Source organism: Thalassophryne amazonica, chromosome 6, assembly GCF_902500255.1.
Source record: "Thalassophryne amazonica chromosome 6, fThaAma1.1, whole genome shotgun sequence".
Classification (NCBI taxonomy): Eukaryota; Metazoa; Chordata; class Actinopteri; order Batrachoidiformes; family Batrachoididae; genus Thalassophryne; species Thalassophryne amazonica.
Window position 1 is genome coordinate 123410863 of NC_047108.1, and position 22930 is coordinate 123433792.

At 40.1% G+C, this 22930-nt stretch overlaps 1 pseudogene; it reads right to left on the reverse strand.

Moving 5' to 3' along the window:
• Positions 1-1134: 1134 nt before the first annotated feature.
• Positions 1135-19467, reverse strand: LOC117513034 (annotated as a pseudogene).
• Positions 19468-22930: the final 3463 nt, after the last annotated feature.

The following is a 22930-nucleotide window of genomic DNA, read 5'->3' on the forward strand; positions in this document are numbered from 1 at the left end:
CAAAGAATTTGCTTCTGTTGAAAAGACCATTCCTCAGAGTGTGCTTGAGTTAATGAAGTGTGATCTAACGTATCAAAAGACTGAGATTCAAACACCTCTTATGATTGGGGGAGGATTGACATACTTGATAGAAAATGTTCATACATGTTAGGAATACACTTCAGAGCTATAACAAGATCCCCCAAAGGAAAATTCTTCTGGAATTCACAACTAGGTGATACAAATTGGCATAAATCATGATTGTGCCAAAACCCTTTACAGTTTTGCATTTCAAGTAAGAGAACTTCAGTTTAAAATACTATACATTTATCTTTGCAGTAACACAATTTCCAGGTTCACTGACTTGGATGATAAATGCATATTTTATGGGATTGAATCAAAGACAATCACATATGTATTTTGTATTTGCCCTGTGTCATCTAAGTTTTGGAGGGATTTTGAAAAATATATTATGAAAAAACTGGACATATAGTTGGATATCATTACAAGATTTGTATGTAATAAGCGTTTTTCCTTGTAATAGATCTTATGTTGCTTATTGCCAAATTTTACTTACACAAAATGAGAATCTCCAAATTTCTGCAGTTTTCAAATATTTCTGGCAATATTAATTTGTACAAATACTTTGGAACTAACACATAAGAAATGTGACTATACACTACAATACCGTGGTGACTTATTAATAGACCTCAGCTGAGTTTACTGTGCCTTACACCCTCTTACATCTTTTTGTTTTTACTGACAAGATGATATATCCATCACATTGATGTTTATGCATTATGTGCCAACTGTCTCCATTTATATGCTTGTATATTTTTTGTATATCAAAATCTCAAAGGTCTTGAAGGAAAAAAAATAGCCTCCCTAAACAAATAGAGTTGAAAAAAAATTCTAATTGGAATTAATAAACTTCCCTTTTGTGATGAAACTGAAACATTTGCAAGTAATGTAAAGGACATCAGTTTTATTTCAACTCAACTGTCAAAATCTTACATAGAAATAACTGCACATGAATTTACACCATTTCCATAAACATTTTCTTTTCCTATTTCTGCACTTCTTATCAACAAACTACTGTTCCCCAAATTGTCATGTGAAACTGAAGAACTCAAAATTTCAAACATCACAGAAATGTTGTGTTATTGGCAAATATTTATTTTGAACTTCTGAATGAAATTTCATTTGACACACATCATTACAACATGTTCACCTTAGGAATGCTGACTTCCTGAGATGACAAAATACAATTTTGGACAACATACAGTGCCCAAAATATTCATAAGATGAAAATACTAAAATTCTCTTTTTAATGTTACTATTAAATACAGAAGTGCCACCAGTTGGGGACACTTAATATACATCCTGTGCATCCACATCTGGAATTTTGGTTTTAGACACACAGAATCAAAGTGCTAAACATGGAAAACATGTTACAACATGAAGTCTGCAAACACATCGACAAAATGTATCAAATTCATAAATGTACAAACAATCTACGGTCACTCATGAGCAAGCGGGTCGTCTGAAACAGACGACCGTCCAACTGTGACCGAAACACTCAGTGGTGGAGGTTTTGGGCGTTTTACACTTTCTGATCTCATGTGACCAGAAAAAAAACTTACCAAAAAGGCAGAAAAAAAAAAAAAAAAAATCTCTTTGGCCAAAAAAATAAAACTACTTCACCTATCATTGCCTTTACTCCTGTACATCTTAATTTTCCTCTTAAAATATATAGATATATTTTGTCATTAATATGTCACCGCAACACAAGTCATGGCTACTTTGGAAATCTCTTCGAAACAAAAGCGTACAGGAAAACCTACAAAAGTCTTACAGATTCTCCTGCAGGGAAACACGTCTGGCGGCCGCACTGATGATTTAAAGCGACTTTCACAAAAAAATACACAGGGTGCGATTGAGTTTCATGTCAAGTAAGTTTTTATGAAAACAAATTGACGCTGCCGTCAAACCCTGTTTCCGGGTCCTGCAGGGCGCGATGATGTCCAAACCCCAGAGCACACTGGTGTGGTTTCACTCGCTGGACTCTTTCTGACACGTCTGATCTTGCGTAGCCGCTGCGTGGATGGCTTCTTCTCTCACCGTCTTTATGCAGCCTTTACTGATTGTGAGGAGGTCTCTCAGCTCCTTGTTCTCGATCTGAACAGGACGACCAAAACCGCACATTTAGTAGGAAGAAGAAAAAAAAAAATTCAGATTAAAAACGTGGGCATTAATTCACTGCAATCAAGATGGCAGCTGTGCAAAGTACGAGGCAGCAGCTTAAAACAGCCAAAATGGCTTTTCCAAAAACCATTTTAACTGCAGCTTCTCAGATTAAAAAAAACTTTTATTTGTTGGTAGGGGGCATTAGAACAGAGGAAAACCAGAGCAGCAGGCACTATACAGCATACCTCAACCAATCCAGTTACTTGCATGTATTACATGTCCATGGCAGTAAATTGTTTGTGATGAAATAAATTGTAAAAGGTGGTCAAACAGCCCAACATGTAACTGACAAATACGAAACATTAACAAAAACAAAAGTCAAATGTTCTTCCTTTGAAGAACCGGGCTCAAATTATTTTCCTTCATTCATGTCAGTGTGTGCCACCACTGTGTGTCGTTTTATTGAAATCCGTAAACCGGTTTAGGAGGAGTTGCACTTACAAGTCTCATGGACAGACAAATGGACAGGATGATCTCTGTATGTGTGTTTAGATACTTTGAGAACAAAGAACAGGCCTTGCATGGAGAAATGTTCATAACTCTATCTTGTTATGCTACCTATGTTATGTTAAATTTTATTTATATATATACATATATAAATAAAGAGCCCGACCGATACATATTTTGGCCAAAAACATCAGCCAATAAGAGGCTTTCATGAATATCAGCATCAACTTTTTGCCAATATGAAAACTGTTATTTTACTGAACAAACAATGCACAGAAACACTTTGGCTGTTCGAAATTGTCTCATTGTATAGTTTGTCCAGCAGAGGGCACTCCACCTGCACTGTTTACAATGCTGTCAAGGCAGGCACCCCCATCACCCAATGGTCACACTGGCTACAAGAGAGACACAAAGCGACCAGCTGCCAATCATTTTCAATCAGTGTGGGTGTTTTACAGCAACAAGAGACAAGCTAGGTGGGGCCAAATACACAAGATGCAAATGCTGAGCGATGCGACACGGACAATGCCGATCCGAATGAAGGCTGCAAGATGTCAACGTGATGTACGTTTGTTGGCTGTTGGTTATATTTACAGTTATTTAAAATAAAGTTTAGACTTAAACTGTAAAACATCAAGCCTCAATTACATTTCAGTCATAAGGGTTTGATAATAAAATGGTAAGAATCATTTTTTTATGTATATATCGGCAGATATAACTGGATCATAATTTTTTTACTCCCTAAAATCAGCATCCCCCCCAAAAAAAAATCTGTATCAGTCAGACTGTATTACCGTATTTTCCAGAGTATAAGTTGAGAGTATAAATTGCCTCTTGAAGAAGAAAAAACAAAAAAATATAAAAATTGCACTTTAGTGTAAGTTTTTTTCTGTATTATCAACTCCTTAATTTGGGATTTTTTTGTGCATTGTTGAAGTGTATTTTTTTTTTATTATTGGCATTTATTCTTTATTTTGTTAGAGGTGTTTTTTTGTTCTTTGGTTCCTGGGAAAGCCTTACATAGTTATTTGAATTACTGTACTATTAACAAAAAAAAAGAAAAAAAAAAGTGGTTTCCTCCCAAATTATACTCTGGAAAATACAGCATACACATACACACACACATATATACGAGGTCTGTTAGAAAAGTATCAGACCTTTTTATTTTTCAAAAACCATATGGATTTGAATCACGTGTGATTGCATCAGCCAAGCTTGAACCTTCGTGCGCATGCGTGAGTTTTTTCACGCCTGTCGGTTGCGTCATTCGCCTGTGAGCAGGCTTTGTGTGAGCACTGGTCCATCCCTCTCGCTCCAACACATCACTAGTATTTTGTTGAACCACCTCTGGCTTTTTATAACAGCTTGCAGTCTCTGAGGCATGGACTTAATGAGTGACAAACAGTACTCTTCATCAATCTGGCTCCAACTTTCTCTGATTGCTGTTGCCAGATCAGCTTTGCAGGTTGGAGCCTTGTCATGGACCATTTTTTCAACTTCCACCAAAGATTTTCAATTGGATTAAGATCCGGACTATTTGCAGGCCATGACATTGACCCTATGTGTCTTTTTGCAAGGAATGTTCTCACAGTTTTTGCTCTATGGCAAGATGCATTATCATCTTGAAAAATGATTTCATCATCCCCAAACATCCTTTCAATTGATGGGATAAGTGTCCAAAATATCAACGTAAACTTGTGCATTTATTGATGATGTAATGACAGCCATCTCCCCACTGCCTTTACCTGACATGCAGCCCCATATCATCAATGACTGTGGAAATTTACATGTTCTCTTCAGGCAGTCATCTTTATAAATCTCATTGGAACGACATCAAACAAACAAAGGTTCCAGCATCATCACCTTGCCCAATGCAGATTCGAGATTCATACTGAATATGACTTTCATCCAGTCATCCACAGTCCACGATTGCTTTTCCTTAGCCCATTGTTACCTTGTTTTTTTCTGTTTAAGTGTTAATGATGCTTTCATTTAACTTTTCTGTATGTAAATCCCATTTCCTTTAGGCGGTTTCTTACAGTTCGGTCACAGAGGTTGACTCCAGTTTCCTCCCATTCGTTCCTCATTTGTTTTGTTGTACATTTTTCGATTTTTGAGACATATTGCTTTAAGTTTTCTGTCTTGACGCTTTGATGTCTTCCTTGGTCTACCAGTATGTTTGCCTTTAACAACCTCCCATGTTGTTTGTATTTGGTCCAGAGTTTAGACACAGCTGACTGTGAACAACCAACATCTTTGCAACATTGCGTGATGATTTACCCTCTTTTAAGAGTTTGATAATCCTCTCCTTTGTTTCAATTGACATCTCTCGTGTCAGTCCACTTGGTGCAACAGCTCTCCAAGGTGTGATCACTCCTTTATAGATGCAGACTAACAAACAGATCTGATATGATGCAGGTGTTAGTTTTGGGGATGAAAATTTACAGGGTGATTCCATAATTTATTCCTCAGAATTGAGTGAGTCCATATTTTTTTCCCTCTGCTTGGTCTAAAAAAGTAACCGTTACTGACTGCCACAATTTTTTTTTCCTGATTTCTTATAGTGTTTCTTAAAGCCACAAAGTTGCCATTTGAAATGACTTTAGTTTTGTGTCATGTCTGTGATCTGCTTTTTTTTCTACAAAATTAAACAACTCAATGAACATCCTCCGAGGCCGGTGATTCCATAATTATTGCCAGGGGTTGTACATATATATGTGTGTGTGTGTGTGTGTATATATATATATATATATATATATAATTATTAATTATTTCTAAAAAAAAATAAAAAATCCAGAAATCACAATGTATGATTTTTTTTTTAAATAATTTATTTGTATGTTACTGCTGCAAATAAGTATTTCAACACCTGTGAAAATCAATGTTAATATTTGGTACAGTAGCCTTTAAAAGACTTTAAAAGAAAAACATCAACAAAAGTCCAATGAGCTCCCTTTGAGAATGTTGGAATGAAATTATTTTCTGTCATGCACATCTTCATACAGTGTGCTACCACTGCATGAAATTTTACTGAAGTCCATAAACCGGATTAAGAGGACTTGTGCTTAAAAGACTCAGATGGATGATTTCTACCACCTCCCCCTGAAAATCTTTGTTTGTTTGCCGGGGATATAATTATCATTTCTGGACAATAAGCCAGCCAATACAAACAGTGTTCAAATTTTGTGTCAAAACTCACTGTTACTGTGTTCAGGGTCTAACAACACAAATTCAATTACTTAAAAAAATATATTTTAGAGATACGGTGAGGAGCTCGGTCACTCTGGAGGAGCTCGGAGTCGAGCCGCTGCTCCTCCAAGTCGAAAGGAGCCAGCTGAGGTGGCTCGGGCATCTTTTTAGGATGCCCCTGGACACCTCGCTGGAGAGATGTTCTGGGCACGTCCATTGGGAGGAGGCCCCGGGGAAGACCCAGGACACGCTGGAGGGACTACGCCTCACAGCTGGCTTGGGAACGTTACCCCGGAGGAGCTGGGGAGGGTGTGTGGATCGGGAGGTCTGGGCGGCTTTGCTTGAGCTGCTCCCCGCGACCCGACCTCGGATGAAGCGGAAGAAAATGGATGGATGGATAGATATATTTTAAAAATGGCGCTTGCATATTTTATGAACAATAAACAGAGATACTGTATATAGGTCTTGTCATAATGCACAGACTTACAGACACGTCTGAGTCTGCCTACCTCTAGCTGGGCGGCCTCTCTCGCACAGAGCAGTAGTGCTCATCATCCACCTGAACGCTCTTCCACACCCGGCCCATCTCACATATCCGCTCCACCTGACTTTCCACTTCCTAGTTAAGAAACCAATTTAAGTTTTTACCTCACATTTGTCACAGGAGAATCCAATCCCAGCTTGAGTAGTATTTTCAAATGTGGAAGGGAAAAAAAAATGAGTTTACTCTGGCGTGGTCTTCATGGGGCTGAGCACTGGTTTGGTGTCCAGCTCCTTTTTTGGCCATCATGAGGTGAGCATCTGCCTGCGGTACCGACCCATGATCAGCTCTAACGTGTACTGGTGTTCTTCCAGAGACAGCCACAGCTCTGTACACAAGTCATGACAACACCTCAAAGGATGGATTAAAAACAAAACATACACCACAAACAGAATACAAACTTTTTTCAACCTTTATTCTCCTCTGTAGGTCTTTGATTTGAGTATTTTCCTGAGTTAAAGAACATGAGGTCTGTGTTTGGTCACACTCCTGGAACTCGGAAGCCTCTTCTGAGTTCTGACAATAGAGAGAGAAATAAACAAAAAACATACATTCAACACCTGAGTATTACCAAACACCCGTGTTACAGTTTTCGAAGAAATAAGAAAGAACTAAGATCTATACATACGATCTATACAGGCCTGAAGCCCACTGACACAATATGTCTGGTATCTTTGTGGCTTCTCTCAGTCTCCTTCCAGCATGGTCACTTAGGTTTTTGGGAACTACCGACTTGTCACAGATTTACCATAGTTTTTTGAATTTCTTAATATTTTATGTAAATGAAGTTGAAGACAGTCAGCAATTGGAAGTGTTCATGTATTCATCCATGACCTGCCTCAAGAAAACCTGCTTTTAAAGTGATGATTTAATTTTGAAAGTGGCTATTCGCATGGCCGCCATGTCCATAACTCTCATTTGGCTATTCCCACGGCAAGACTCTGGTGGTAAAACTTGGAAGTACTTGTATAAACAAACATACTGCATTAAATGAGAGTTATGGACACGGCCGTCATTCGAATAGGGTCGGCCTTTTGCCACCAGAGTCTTGCCGTGCAAATACTGAAATGAGAGTTATGGATACGGCTGAATTAAAAAAAAAATAAATAAAATAATCAAAATCGAAAAGACATCTTGAATGCAGTATGTTTGTTTATACAAGTAGTTCCAAGTTTTGCCACCAGTCTTGCCGTGCGAATAGTGAAATGTGGACACGGCTGAATAAAAAAAAAACCAAAACATCAAAATCGAAAAATATTAAAGGAGTTATGACATCTTGAATGCAGAATTTGTTTATACAAGTAGTTCCAAGTTTTGCCACCAGAGTCTTGCCATGTGAATAGCCACGGCCTTTAATTTTTATACTCCATAAGTAGATACTGTGTGCAGGTTGTGGCCGGTTGTAGCCACAGCCTCTATACACAGCTCGCAGCTAATAGGTCGACATCACTAGATGGCTGATATATCTGCTCTGTAGTCATATATAACCACTCTATTTTTCCAGTGCCAATCCAGTCTATGCTTGAATGTTGTCACATTTGCTGCGTTCACAACTTCTGCTGGTAGGCTATTCCATGTCTGTACCACCCAGTGCATAAAAATATATATTTTCTGAGATCCAGCTTAGCTCGCCGTTGTTCCAGTTTTGTAGTCGTGCCCTCTAGTCCAGGTGGTGGTACTCTTTGTCAACAATTTTTTAGCTACCTGTTTGTCATTGCCACAAGTGGGGCTTAAGATTTTAAAAACTTCTAACATATCCCCTCTTATCCGCCTGTAAGCAAGAGAAGGCATGTGAGTTTTCTAAGGGGTCCCTCATATGACAGTCCTAGTCCTGGTATTCGTTTGGTAGCTCCGCGTTGCACGTTTTCTATTAAAGCAATGTGTTTCTTAAGATGTGGTGCCCAAACTGGTTGGCATACTCTATATGAGGCCGTACTAATGATCTAAATAGCAAGCAGAGTGTTTCAGAGTCCAAATACTCAAAAGTTCTCCTTATCAGCCCCATAATCTTATTTGTTTTAACTTTCTCTGCTATATGCTTATCAAAAGTGAGATCATTATCTATAACCACCCCAATGTCTTTCTCTGCTTCAGTGCTGCTCAGTAAATATCCTCCTCGGGTCCCATGTGGTATGAAAAGTTCATGCTCTTGGCTTTTCCTATATGCATAGCCTTGCACTTATCGGGATGGAACAAGAGAAGCCACTCCTGGCTCCAGAGTTGTAGAGCACTCACATCTCTCTGCACTTTTTCACAGTCCTGTACTGAATTGATCTGGCGGTACACCTTGGTGTCATCTGCAAACAACCACACTCTACTTTGCCTGGTCCACTACATCTGGTCATTTTATATATACACCACAAATAACAGGGGACCCAAAACACTGTCTTGAGGTATCCCACTGGTGACCAGGGCTGATGTAGAGGCTGCATCATTGACAATAACCTTCTGTGAACGATCTGATAAGAATGAAGTAATCCAGCCATGGACATCTCCCTCGATATCATAACCTTTGAGCTTATATAGTAGCCTTTGGTGTGGGACTTTATCAAATGCTTTTTGAAAATCACAGTAGATTGCATCTATACCCCCACCACTGTCCAAGATTGATGTCCATTCATCCAGAACCCACAGAAGCTGCAAGGTAGTAGATCGACCAGATATAAATCCAAACTGTTTGTCAGAGAAGAGCTGGTTGCTTTGCATATACGATATGATGGGTCTCTAACACCAGACTCCATGACTTTGCAAATTACACTGGTCAGACTCACTGGCCGAGTTCCCGACTTGTTGTTTATCCCCTTTTTTGAAAATAGCTGTTATATTTCCTTGTTTCCAATCTGATGGGAGTTGCTTGCTATGAAGGGAATTTGAGAAGATCATGCTTAATAGTTCTGCCAGTACCTCGCTCAACTCCTTCAAACTCTTGGGTGAAACTGATCTGGCCCAGGGGATTTTGAGCTATCTAACTTTCTAGTTTCTTACATACTGTTTCCGTAGTTATTGTTAATTCATCTAAGCTATGTCCATGTGTCTCAATGTTGAAATCAGGTATCTTGTCATCCTCGTGTGTAAATACACTAGCGAAGTATTTGTTCAGCTCCTCTGCCTTTTTCATGTCAGATGTGGCGAGGACTGGTTCCTTGTCCGGTTTTGTCGCACCCGTGATGATCAAGTCTCCTATGGCTGAGGTGGTATTTAGCTTGGAGTGCAAATATCAATCAATCAATTTTTTTTATATAGCGCCAAATCACAACAAACAGTTGCCCCAAGGCGCTTTATATTGTAAGGCAAGGCCATACAATAATTATGTAAAACCCCAACGGTCAAAACGACCCCCTGTGAGCAAGCACTTGGCTACAGTGGGAAGGAAAAACTCCCTTTTAACAGGAAGAAACCTCCAGCAGAACCAGGCTCAGGGAGGGGCAGTCTTCTGCTGGGACTGGTTGGGGCTGAGGGAGAGAACCAGGAAAAAGACATGCTGTGGAGGGGAGCAGAGATCGATCACTAATGATTAATGCAGAGTGGTGCATACAGAGCAAAAAAGAGAAAGAAACAGTGCATCATGGGAACCCCCAGCAGTCTACGTCTATAGGCAGCATAACTAAGGGATGGTTCAGGGTCACCTGATCCCAGCCCTAACTATAAGCTTTAGCAAAAGGAAAGTTTTAAGCCTAATCTTAAAAGGTAGAGAGGGTGTCTGTCTCCCTGATCTGAATTGGGAGCTGGTTCCACAGGAGAGGAGCCTGAAAGCTGAAGGCTCTGCCTCCCATTCTACTCTTACAAACCCTAGGAACTACAGTAAGCCTGCAGTCTGAGAGCGAAGCGCTCTATTGGGGTGATATGGTACTACGAGGTCCCTAAGATAAGATGGGACCTGATTATTCAAAACCTTATAAGTAGAAGAAGAATTTTAAATTCTATTCTAGAATTAACAGGAAGCCAATGAAGAGAGGCCAATATGGGTGAGATATGCTCTCTCCTTCTAGTCCCCGTCAGTACTCTAGCTGCAGCATTTTGAATTAACTGAAGGCTTTTTAGGGAACTTTTAGGACAACCTGATAATAATGAATTACAACAGTCCAGCCTAGAGGAAAAATGCATGAATTAGTTTTTCAGCATCACTCTGAGACAAGACCTTTCTGATTTTAGAGATACTGCGTAAATGCAAAAAGCAGTCCTACATATTTGTTTAATATGCGCTTTGAATGACATATCCTGATCAAAATGACTCCAAGATTTCTCACAGTATTACTAGAGGTCAGGGTATGCCATCCAGAGTAAGGATCTGGTTAGACACCATGTATCTAAGATTTGTGGGGCCAAGTACAATAACTTCAGTTTATCTGAGTTTAAAAGCAGGAAATTAGAGGTCATCCATGTCTTTATCTCTGTAAGACAATCCTGCAGTTTAGCTAATTGGTGTTGTCCTCTGGCTTCATGGATAGATAAAGCTGGGTATCATCTGCGTAACATGAAAATTTAAGCAATACCGTCTAATAATACTGCCTAAGGGAAGCATGTATAAAGTGAATAAATTGGTCCTAGCACAGAACCTTGTGGAACTCCATAATTAACTTTAGTCTGTGAGAAGATTCCCCATTTACATGAACAAATTGTAATCTATTAGACAAATATGATTCAAAACCGCACCAGCGCAGTGCCTTTAATACCTATGCATGCTCTAATCTCTGTAATAAAATTTTATGGTCAACAGTATCAAAAGCAGCACTGAGGTCTAACAGAACAAGCACAGAGATGAGTCCACTGTCCGAGGCCATAAGAAGATCATTTGTAACCTTCACTAATGCTGTTTCTGTACTATGATGAATTCTAAAACCTGACTGAAACTCTTCAAATAGACCATTCCTCTGCAGATGATCAGTTAGCTGTTTACAACTACCCTTTCGAATTTTTGAGAGAAAAGGAAGGTTGGAGATTGGCCTATAATTAGCTAAGATAGCTGGGTCAAGTGATGGCTTTTTAAGTAATGGTTTAATTACTGCCACCTTAAAGCCTGTGGTACATAGCCAACTAACAAGATAGATTGATCATATTTAAGATCGAAGCATTAAATAATGGTAGGGCTTCCTTGAGCAGCCTGGTAGGAATGGGGTCTAATAACATGTTGATGGTTTGGATGAAGTAACTAATGAGATAACTCAGACAGAACAATCGGAGAGAAAGAGTCTAACCAAATAGGCATCACTGAAAGCAGCCAAAGATAACGATACTTCTTTGGATGGTTATGAGTAATTTTTTCTCTAATAGTTAAAATTTTGTTAGCAAAGAAAGTCATGAAGTCATTACTAGTTAAAGTTAATGGAATACTCAGCTCAATAGAGCTCTGACTCTTTGTCAGCCTAGCTACAGTGCTGAAAAGAAACCTGGGGTTGTTCTTATTTTCTTCAATTAGTGTGTAGAAAGATGTCCTAGCTTTACGGAGGGCTTTTTTTATAGAGCAACAGACTCTTTTCCAGGCTAAGTGAAGATCTTCTAAATTAGTGAGACGCCATTTCCTCTCCAACTTACGGGTTATCTGCTTTAAGCTACGAGTTTGTGAGTTATACCACGGAGTCAGACACTTCTGATTTAAAGCTCTCTTTTCAGAGGAGCTACAGCATCTAAAGTTGTCTTCAATGAGGATGTAAACTATTGACGAGATATCTATCCCTTACAGATTTAGGTAATACTCTGCACCTGTTGGTATATGGCATTAGAGAACATAAAGAAGGAATCATATCCTTAAACCTAGTTCAGCGCTTTCTGAAAGACTTCTAGTGTAATGAAACTTATTCCCCACTGCTGGGTAGTCCATCAGAGTAAATGTAAATGTTATTAAGAAATGATCAGACAGAAGGGAGTTTTCAGGGAATACTGTTAAGTCTTCTATTTCCATACCATAAGTCAGAACAAGATCTAAGATATGATTAAAGTGGTGGGTGGACTCTTACTTTTTGAGCAAAGCCAATAGAGTCTAATAATAGATTAAATGCAGTGTTGGCTGTCATTCTCAGCATCTGTGTGGATGTTAAAATCGCCCACTATAATGATCTCTGAGCTAAGCACTAAGTCAGACAAAAGGTCTGAAAATTCACAGAGAAACTCACAGTAACGACCAGGTGGACGATAGATAATAACAAATAAAACTGGTTTTTGGGACTTCCATTTGGATGGACAAGACTAAGAGACAAGCTTTCAAATGAATTAAAGCTCTGTCTGGGTTTTGGATTAATTAATAAGCTGGAATGGAAGATTGCTGCTAATCCTCCACCCCGGCCCGTGCTACGAGCATTCTGACAGTTAGTGTGACTCGGGGTGTTGACTCATTTAAACTAACATATTCACTGCTGTAACCAGGTTTCTGTTAGGCAGAATAAATCAATATGTGATCAATTATTATTATTTACCAACAGGACTTAGAGAAGAGAGACCTAATGTTTAATAGACCACATTTAACTGTTTTAGTCTGTGGTGCAGTTGAAGGTGCTATATTATTTTTTCTTTTTGAATTTTTAGCTTAAATAGATTTTTGCTGGTTATTGGTAGTCTGGGAGCAGGCACCGTCTCTACGGGGATGGGGTAATGAGGGGATGGCAGGGGGAGAGAAGCTGCAGAGAGGTGTGTACTACAACTCTGCTTCCTGGTCCCAACCCTGGATAGTCACGGTTGGAGGATTTAAGAAAATTGGCCAGATTTCTAGAAATGAGAGCTGCTCCATCCAAAGTGGGACGGATGCCGTCTCTCCTAACAAGACCAGGTTTTCCCCAGAAGCTTTGCCAATTATCTATGAAGCCCACCTCATTTTTTGGACACCACTCAGACAGCCAGCAATTCAGGAGAACATGCGGCTAAACATGTCACTCCGGTCCGATGGGGAGGGGCCAGAGAAAACTACAGAGTCTGACATTGTTTTTTGCAAAGTTACACACCGATTTAATGTTAATTTTAGTGACCTCCGATTGGCGTAACGGGTGTCATTACTGCCGACGTGAATTACAATCTTACCAAATTTACGCTATAGCCCTTAGCCAGCAGTATCTCCAAAACTTCTTGGGATTTGTTTTGGCTTCAGCCCAATCACCTTTTCATGTTCTTTTGTCGCTTTTCATGATACTCTGCGTACTTGGTTCCGGGTTCGACAGTACTCCAAATAAGTCTGTCCATTCCTTGTCTGCAGATATCTTTTCCAAGAGTATGTTATTTCTTAATTTTGCCTGGACCTTCTTGTCCAGTGGAGTTGGTGGTATTTCTTTTTCTTTGGTCCAGTCTTGCTGACTGGTATAAACTTTTCATTGCTGCTTCCACTTTGGTTTTTGAAAGATTCCACTGACTTCAATATCCTCTGTTGGGGTCCAGTGATCTGTCCACTGTGTGGCAAGGTCTACCTTCATAGCTGTATAATTGCCTTTGTTGTATAGAAACTTTTCCTGGGTCTCCTTCCTTTTTGGAGGGTGGCAGCGAAGACTGAAGGATAGAATGGAGTGATCACTCTTCCAAGCAGTGGTTCATCTCTAAGATCGTGACAAGTTCTTCAGAATCTGAAAAAATCAAGTCCAGACACTTGGCTAGTTACTCCCCCGACCTCTAGTTGGGAATGTGACATGCTGGTGCAAAAACAATCGCGGATGCACTCTACAAATCTGAATTCCAAGCTATTATCTCCCGCTGTGGTTGTCCATGATTCCAATCAATCCCTGGTATGTTGAAATCTTCACAGAGTAGGACATGCTCATAATTCAGAGTGTCAATGTGGCGCAGCATAGCCATTAGATTACTGTTTTTCTAACTCATTACTGTTACAGTGACAATAAATACAGCCCACCAATAATTTCTTACTGCTCTTCATCTTGACTTCGATAAACACACAGTCCCGCCCTTTGAATTGTGGAAAGGTAACTGGCATGTATGAGTCCTTTAGTGAGTGGTGTACATATAACATGTTCCTCTCTCCTCCTGTTGTAAAAAGTGTCATTAAAGACAGCTATGTAGTTTTCTTCTTTACAGTCTAGCTCCCTTCTCATGTCTTAGGTTTGGCCTCATTTATCCCTAATATCAAAGGTTGTGAATCTTTCATCTCACTTTCAATTCTGCGAGTTGTTTGTCAATGTGTCCGCATTAGTGAACATGCATCTCATGTCTGTTTTGCATGGGAGACATGTTCTGTATTGCTATTGTTCATATTGCAGCTTGATAAGTCACCTCTGCCCTTTTCATTGTCACATAGCAAAGCATGTTGTACATTCAAAATATAATTTATTACTTGATGTTTCCTTGCTTTTAGTTATGCGTTGCTCTTTCTTTGCTGGGTTAAACACTTTTCTAGTCTCAAACGCGTCCTCTATTTAGATGCATCCGGATCACACTGTAGCACTTCATACATATTATAACAAATCCCGCGAAATATAGCGAAGATTCGTCCCATCCGTTTATGGCTGATGCTGAGACCCTGATCCATGCATTTATCTCTTCTAGATTAGACTACTGCAATGTTCTATTTTCTGGTTTACCGCAGTCTAGCATTAGGGATCTCCAACTGGTTCAAAATTGCAGCCAGACTTTTGACACGAAGCAGAAAGTTCGACCACATTACACCCATTTTGGCATCCCTTCACTGGCTTCCTGTCCCAGTGAGATCAGATTTTAAGGTTCTGCTACTAACCTATAAATTACTCATGGACTGGCACCCTCCTACCTAGCTGACCTAATTAAACCTTATGTACCCGCCCAGGCTTTACATTCTCAGGTGCAGGACTACTTTGTGTCCCTAAGGTGAATAAGAAGTCTGCGGTCACAGAGCTTTCTCTTATCGTGCCCCTGTCTGTGAATGATCTCCCTGCGTCAATAAAACAGTAAGATTTCTGTGGAGACTTTCAAGTCCAGACTTAAGACGCACTTATTTCCCTTTCATATGGCTAGATAGTGGTACAGTTTTGTTTTTACGTTTTTTCTCTTAATTCATTTATTAGTAATTGGAGCGTGCTGCGGCCTCAACTTTACCTAAATTCTGGGTCTTTTAGTGAAGTTTAGGGCTAGTGGCCGGGATCACCTTAGTATTTCTCTGTTTTTCTTGTTGTTTAATGCGGCAAATTATGCAGTTCTTGTCTTCTGATGCCTGATTCTGTTTTTTTCTCTCTGTTTAAGGTGCAGCTCCATCCGAGATGGGAGTTGTGTTCGTGTTGGCGATCCCCTGTCCCTGTGCACCAATAGCATTTCTTGTATATTCATCCGTGAATTGTTCTGTGAATTGTTCTGTAATTTATGTTTTTAGCATGGCCCAAGCAGAGGGTCACCCCTTTGAGTCTGGTCTGCTTGAGGTTTCTTCTTCCTCAGAGGGGCTTTTTCCTTACCACTGTTTCTGGGGTTGGTAAGGTTAGGACCTTACCTGTGTGAAGTGCTTTGAGGCAACTCTGTTGTGATTTGGCACTATATAAATGAAATAATTGAAACTGAAATTAATCCGGTCCATTATAACTGTAGGGTGTGTTCATTTTTGCAGTTATCTGTGTTGATTCAGTGCTTATCTTGCTGTCGTTTATACTCAGGCCTTCAGCTTGATTATCCTCGGGTCCCAGTGAGGCTGCAACAGCTTCCGGCCTTTGTAGACGTATCCTTCGACTTGGAGTTTCATGACTTTTCCCTGGCCTCAGTTAGCATCTCCTTTAGTTCATATCTCTCTTGTTGGGTCAGATCATGGCATACACTGATATTCCTATATAGTTCGGTCGCCTCCTTTAGTTCCACAAGTTATCCATCGATTAGTCTTGTGGTAAAGCTGCTTCCTCGAAACCGGAGTGGGCAGCTCCTACCCCCTCTCGTTTTCCTAGACGGGTGACTTTCTCCATGTCCATCTGCCTAGTCTAGTTCTCCGCAGAGACCCTCGATGTATCTAGCGTCATCTACTCGTTTTTTCTACATCCTTCTCGGTTGATTCCGGTACCCTGTGTATAATAACGTTGTACAACCCGTCTTCTTTATCTTCCTTTCCTTAGTTTCTCTATAATTGCTTTTTTTTAATGTCCTTCATGCTGAGTCTGTGCAACCGTATTTCCCCGTTGGTGTCTCTCCATGGACTGAGCAATGAATGCTATCTCAGCAGGTCGAGACCCCTGCGGAATTCTCAATTTTGTAGTCACTGGCCAATGGCCCCCTCAATGCTCTTGACAGATGAGGCAATATCGCTTATCTTCTCTGTCAGTGCTTTGTCTCGCAGGGCTGACTGGAACTGAAGCCTACAATCTTTACCGCAGATCCACACAAAGTCTGGCCTGGCAGCCACAGTGTACTGGGGATTTGTACGTTTCAAACACTTAGCACAGGTGTGTCTATGGCACACTTCGCACTCCAGTATCCTGGAGTTCTCATCCATGAAATTGAGCTTACATAGTGTGCATACCCACTTGTCTTGATCGTAAATTCCGTCCTCTCCAACACAGCCGTCTACCGTCTTGTTTGCTTGGCCACCATCTTTGCACTGGTCTCCGGCAGACTGCTCAAACTTTCTGCTCAGGTTACAGACCCTATGTCTGGTTTGATTTTCCTCCTCTTCCGGATCTTTGTTGGATATGGCTTGTGCAGTAGCCATTTCACCCGTCTCTGCCGGGGTTTTCATGGCTGTTGGTGCGCTTCAGTCACTTTTCCCAGCCGGTGTTAACTTTGAACACTTGACTTGGCTAACTAGCGTGTAGCCCCGTTAGCCATGGCTCCGCTCCTTCCTCCGGGCTTCTTCTCAAACGGCCTCTCAGCGGGCGGCAAACTTCAACGGCGGTGGCGGAACAAAAAGATGAATAAACGTCAGCAACGTCTGAATAATTTAAAAATATCCTCTAAAAAACGTTTAAAAACGACTGTCTGCGCTCCCAGCTGCGCTCTGATAGACCCTCCTAGATAAATATCTCTTCTTCACCTGCAGGTGTCGTGCTTCATTATTTTATACAACCCCTGGCAAAAATTATGGAATCACCGGCCTCGGAGGATGTTCATTCAGTTGTTTAATTTTGAAAAAAAGCAGATCACAGACATGACACAAAACTGAAGTCATTTCAAATGGCAACTTTCTGGCTTTAAGAAACAAAGAAATCAGGAAAAAAAATGTGGCAGTCAGTAACGGTTACATTTTTAGACCAAGCAGAGGGAAAAAATATGGAATTACTCAATTTTGAGGAAAAAATTATGGAATCATGAAAAACAAAGACGCTCCAACACATCACTAGTATTTTGTTGCACCACCTCTGGCTTTTATAACAGCTTGCAGTCTCTGAGGCATGGACTTAATGAGTGACGACTTCCACCAAAGATTTTCAATTGGATTAAGATCCGGACTATTTGCAGGCCATGACATTGACCCTATGTGTCTTTTTGCAAGGAATGTTTTCAGTTTTTGCTCTATGGCAAGATGTATTATCATCTTGAAAAATGATTTCATCATCCCCAACATCCTTTCAATTGATGGGATAAGAAAATGTCCAAAATATCAACGTAAACTTGTGCATTTATTGATGACGTAATGACAGCCATCTCCCCAGTGCCTTTAGCTGACATGTAGTCCCATATCATCAATGACTGTGGAAATTTACATGTTCTCTTCAGGCAGTCATCTTTATAAATCTCATTGGAACGGCACCAAACAAAAGTTCCAGCATCATCACCTTGCCCAATGCAGATTCGAGATTCATCACTGAATATGACTTTCATCCAGTCATCCACAGTCCACGATTGCTTTTCCTTAGCCCATTGTAACCTTGTTTTTTTTGTTTAGGTGTTAATGATGGCTTTCGTTTAGCTTTTCTGTATGTAAATCCCATTTCCTTTAGGCGGTTTCTTACAGTTCGGTCACAGACGTTGACTCCAGTTTCCTCCCATTCGTTCCTCATTTGTTTTGTTGTGCATTTTCGATTTTTGAGACATATTGCTTTAAGTTTTCTGTCTTGACGCTTTGATGTCTTCCTTGGTCTACCAGTATGTTTGCCTTTAACAACCTTCCCATGTTGTTTGTATTTGGTCCAGAGTTTAGACACAGCTGACTGTGAACAACCAACATCTTTTGCAACATTGCGTGATGATTTACCCTCTTTTAAGAGTTTGATAATCCTCTCCTTTGTTTCAATTGACATCTCTCGTGTTGGAGCCATGATTCATGTCAGTCCACTTGGTGCAACAGCTCTCCAAGGTGTGTTCACTCCTTTTTAGATGCAGACTAACGAGCAGATCTGATTTGATGCAGATGTTAGTTTTGGGGATGAAAATTTACAGGGTGATTCCATCATTTATTCCTCAGAACTGAGTGATTCCATATTTTTTTCCCTCTGCTTGGTCTAAAAAGTAACCGTTACTGACTGCCACAATTTTTTTCCTGATTTCTTATAGTGTTTCTTAAAGCCAGAAAGTTGCCATTTGAAATGACTTTAGTTTTGTGTCATGTCTGTGATCTGCTTTTTTTCTACAAAATTAAACAGCTGAATGAACATCCTCCAAGGCCGGTGATTCCATAATTTTTGCCAGGGGTTGTATTTAGAATAAATTGCCCCAGTTTTGTGAAATAAGAAAGGCTGTACAGCTTTAAACAGAAGTTTTTGCAGACCCAGTGGCTGCATGTATCCTATGTTTAGGGCATATGCAGTCTGGTGTTGTTGCTGTTGTTTTTTGTTGTTGTCTGACCTTGTGCGGCAGAGCTCCGCCCACCTCCCTCATGCTGTGGACCCTCTGGCTGAGGGCCCCCGACTGTTCGATCAGCCCCTCCGCCGCCGTATCGTGCTCCTTCAGCCTTTCAACAAGGCTCCGAGCGTCGCCCAACACTTTCTCTAACGTGCAGGCCATATACCACAAACTCAACAAACGGCCCCACTCTGCTAGTTCAGCGAAAAGGAGGGAAAACCAAAAAAACACGGACTGCAAGCTAACGTTTCAGCAACACCAAACACATTTAACGCTTTTTTTTTTTTAAACTAACGCAACATCTGCCGGAACTTCAAACAAAAATACACGCGTTAGCCTTTAAATATAGCTTAAATACAATGCAAAATAAACGACGAAGTTTGTCATTGAAAGTGCAGAATCTCAACCAAAACCGATAATGTAACTTCCGCGTTTTTCTTCTTCGTCGGTATTTTTGTAAATGGCAGTTGTCGTTTATGTGCTTTACCGCCGCCTTTAGTATGGGAGTGTACATCGAAGTGACATCTTTTGGTAATAAAATTATATCCATCCATTTTCCATATCCTCTTACTCAATTAAAGGTCACGGGAGCCTATTATATTTTATACACTCATACAGCCGAAGGTATTTTAGAATTGCTTTCATTTACATTAAATATAATGCAATGTGAAAATACCCTCAGCCATATGAGCATAAAAATAGGAAACAGAATGTGACCTTTTGACCTCTTGTCCAAGGTCTGTGTCCCAAGAATGCTCCCTGTGAATTTGAAGACCCTGGCAGTAACAGGACTGAACTTATGCTGAGCACAGACAGACTGACGGACCATATTTTAGCCTCGGGTAAAAAGCCCTTTTGATCTATATTTTATTATAGTTTAGCTTATGAAAAACCACTTCTCACAGGACTTTGACCTTAAAATTTATTTCCAAGGTAACAAGTTGTGGCATTGGAAACTAGTGTTTGCGTTCTATGAGTGCGGTACTCTAGTTTTAACTTGACATCACTGACAATAAGTTTTTGACATTAATCAATCAATCAATCAATTTTATTTATATAGCGCCAAATCACAACAAACAGTTGCCCCAAGGCGCTTTATATTGTAAGGCAAAGGCCATACAATAATTACGGAAAAACCCCAACTGTCAAAACGACCCCCTGTGAGCAAGCACTTGGCGACAGCGGTAAGGAAAAACTCTCTTTTAACAGGAAGAAACCTCCAGCAAAACCAGGCTCAGGGAGGGGCAGTCTTCTGCTGGGACTGGTTGGGGCTGAGGGAGAGAACCAGGAAAAAGACATGCTGTGGAGGGGAGCAGAGATCAATCACTAGTGATTAAATGCAGAGTGGTGCATACAGAGCAAAAAGAGAAAGAAACACTCAGTGCATCATGGGAACCCCCCAGCAGTCTAAGTCTATAGCAGCATAACTAAGGGATGGTTCAGGGTCACCTGATCCAGCCCTAACTATAAGCTTTAGCAAAAAGGAAAGTTTTAAGCCTAATCTTAAAAGTAGAGAGGGTGTCTGTCTCCCTGATCTGAATTGGGAGCTGGTTCCACAGGAGAGGAGCCTGAAAGCTGAAGGCTCTGCCTCCCATTCTACTCTTACAAACCCTAGGAACTACAAGTAAGCCTGCAGTCTGAGAGCGAAGCGCTCTATTGGGGTGATATGGTACTACGAGGTCCCTAAGATAAGATGGGACCTGATTATTCAAAACCTTATAAGTAAGAAGAAGAATTTTAAATTATATTCTAGAATTAACAGGAAGCCAATGAAGAGAGGCCAATATGGGTGAGATATGCTCTCTCCTTCTAGTCCCTGTCAGTACTCTAGCTGCAGCATTTTGAATTAACTGAACGCTTTTCAGGGAACTTTTAGGACAACCTGATAATAATGAATTACAATAGTCCAGCCTAGAGGAAATAAATGCATGAATTAGTTTTTCAGCATCAATCTGAGACAAGACCTTTCTGATTTTAGAGATATTGCACAAATGCAAAAAGCAGTCCTACATATTGTTTAATATGCGTATTGAATGACATATCCTGATCAAAAATGACTCCAAGATTTCTCACAGTATTACTAGAGGTCAGGGTAATGCCATCCAGAGTAAGGATCTGGTTAGACACCATGTTTCTAAGATTTGTGGGGCCAAGTACAATAACTTCAGTTTTATATGAGTTTAAAAGCAGGAAATTAGAGGTCATCCATGTCTTTATGTCTGTAAGACAATCCTGCAGTTTAGCTAATTGGTGTGTGTCCTCTGGCTTCATGGATAGATAAAGCTGGGTATCATCTGCGTAACAATGAAAATTTAAGCAATGCCGTCTAATAATACTGCCTAAGGGAAGCATGTATAAAGTGAATAAAGTTGAAAAAGATTAAATGGTTGAATGAATGACTGAATGAACCCTAATCAGTTATCCCATCTCTAATTTTTGTGTAATTTTTGAGTGCTGGAGGACTTTTGAAATCTGTGCAGCAAACCTTTTTTCATGTTTCGTAACAACTTACTTTATCGAGATTATTCTTCCCATAGCAACAAATGTTCCCATTATGATCCAAATCTACATAATTAAGTCCGATGTAGGCTTTACTTATTTATTGACAGCATTTGTTAAAATATATTCGTTTTAACGGCATGATTTAAATCTACCTCACAGATTTTGAATAATCATGCCGAGACAAACAGTCAATGCTGAAAACATGTTTTCAGTGTTTTCACAAAAAAAAAAACCCCAAATAAAACACAAACAGTCTGAATCCACTATATTGTGGAAAATTGAGGAGAAAATAAAAACTGTATTTGTTTGCTGTGAATTAAATACTCTGACTGAGGCAGAAGCAGCTCAGGAACTAAACTTTGACTGCAGATGACAAATTCTCTTCAGTACTGGATCAGTGCTGATTTATCCAGACGGACGAACATTTGAAATTCAAATATTTTCTTTCTGAAGAACTTTAAATATAATGTAACTACTACAAAACACATTAAGAATGAGATTCAGAATAAAACTTGTGCATTGTGTAGGAAAAGAAATGTCCAAGCAGCTGTGAATGCAATTAATAACCAACTGACCAAAATGTCAACTTGGTCCATGACCTCAGCTTTTAACCAATTTTCATCAAAATCAAAACATGTCATTTATTACACCAAGTTGGGACTAAATCTGATTTTATTTGTTTATTTATTTATTGTGGGGTTACGGTCAGGTGACTGAACATTAAGCCCTGCCTTTCCCGCCTTTGATTATTTCTTCTTTCGGCTTCCATTACGGGTCGTCACAGCAGATCCTCTCCATCTCACCCTGTCCTCTGCATCGTCCTCTGTCACAACAACCGCCTGCATGTCCTCCTTCACCACATTTGTAAACCTCCTCTGTGACCTCCCTCTTCTCCTCTTGCCTGTTGCCTTCATCCTCAGCATCCTTCTCCCTGTATACCCCGAGTGCTTCGTCTGGACATGTCCAAACCATCTCAATCTGACTTATCTGACTTTGCCTCCAAATGTCCTACCTGTGCCGTCCCTTTGATACGTATGTTCAGTACTGTTCTTGTCCGTCCTCTTCACTCCCAATGAAAATTGCGGCGTCTTCACCAAAAACATACCAGAGTCCAGTGGAACGAGACTTTTCACAGACACTGGGTAGATGATACATTTATTCTCTTACAGGACAAATTCAGATGTTGCATTGTTTTCAGTCAAGAGATGGATGCTGTTTGTCTGAGACAGATTTGCTTGAAATCTATAATCATATTTTTCAGACCAGCTCTTCTTCTCATGCTTGTTGTGTACTGATAAGAGAACTCCTGTGTTTAGACAGAACCAAGAGAGTCCTCAGTCTCTGTCCAAGCCTAAGAACTAAATAAATGAC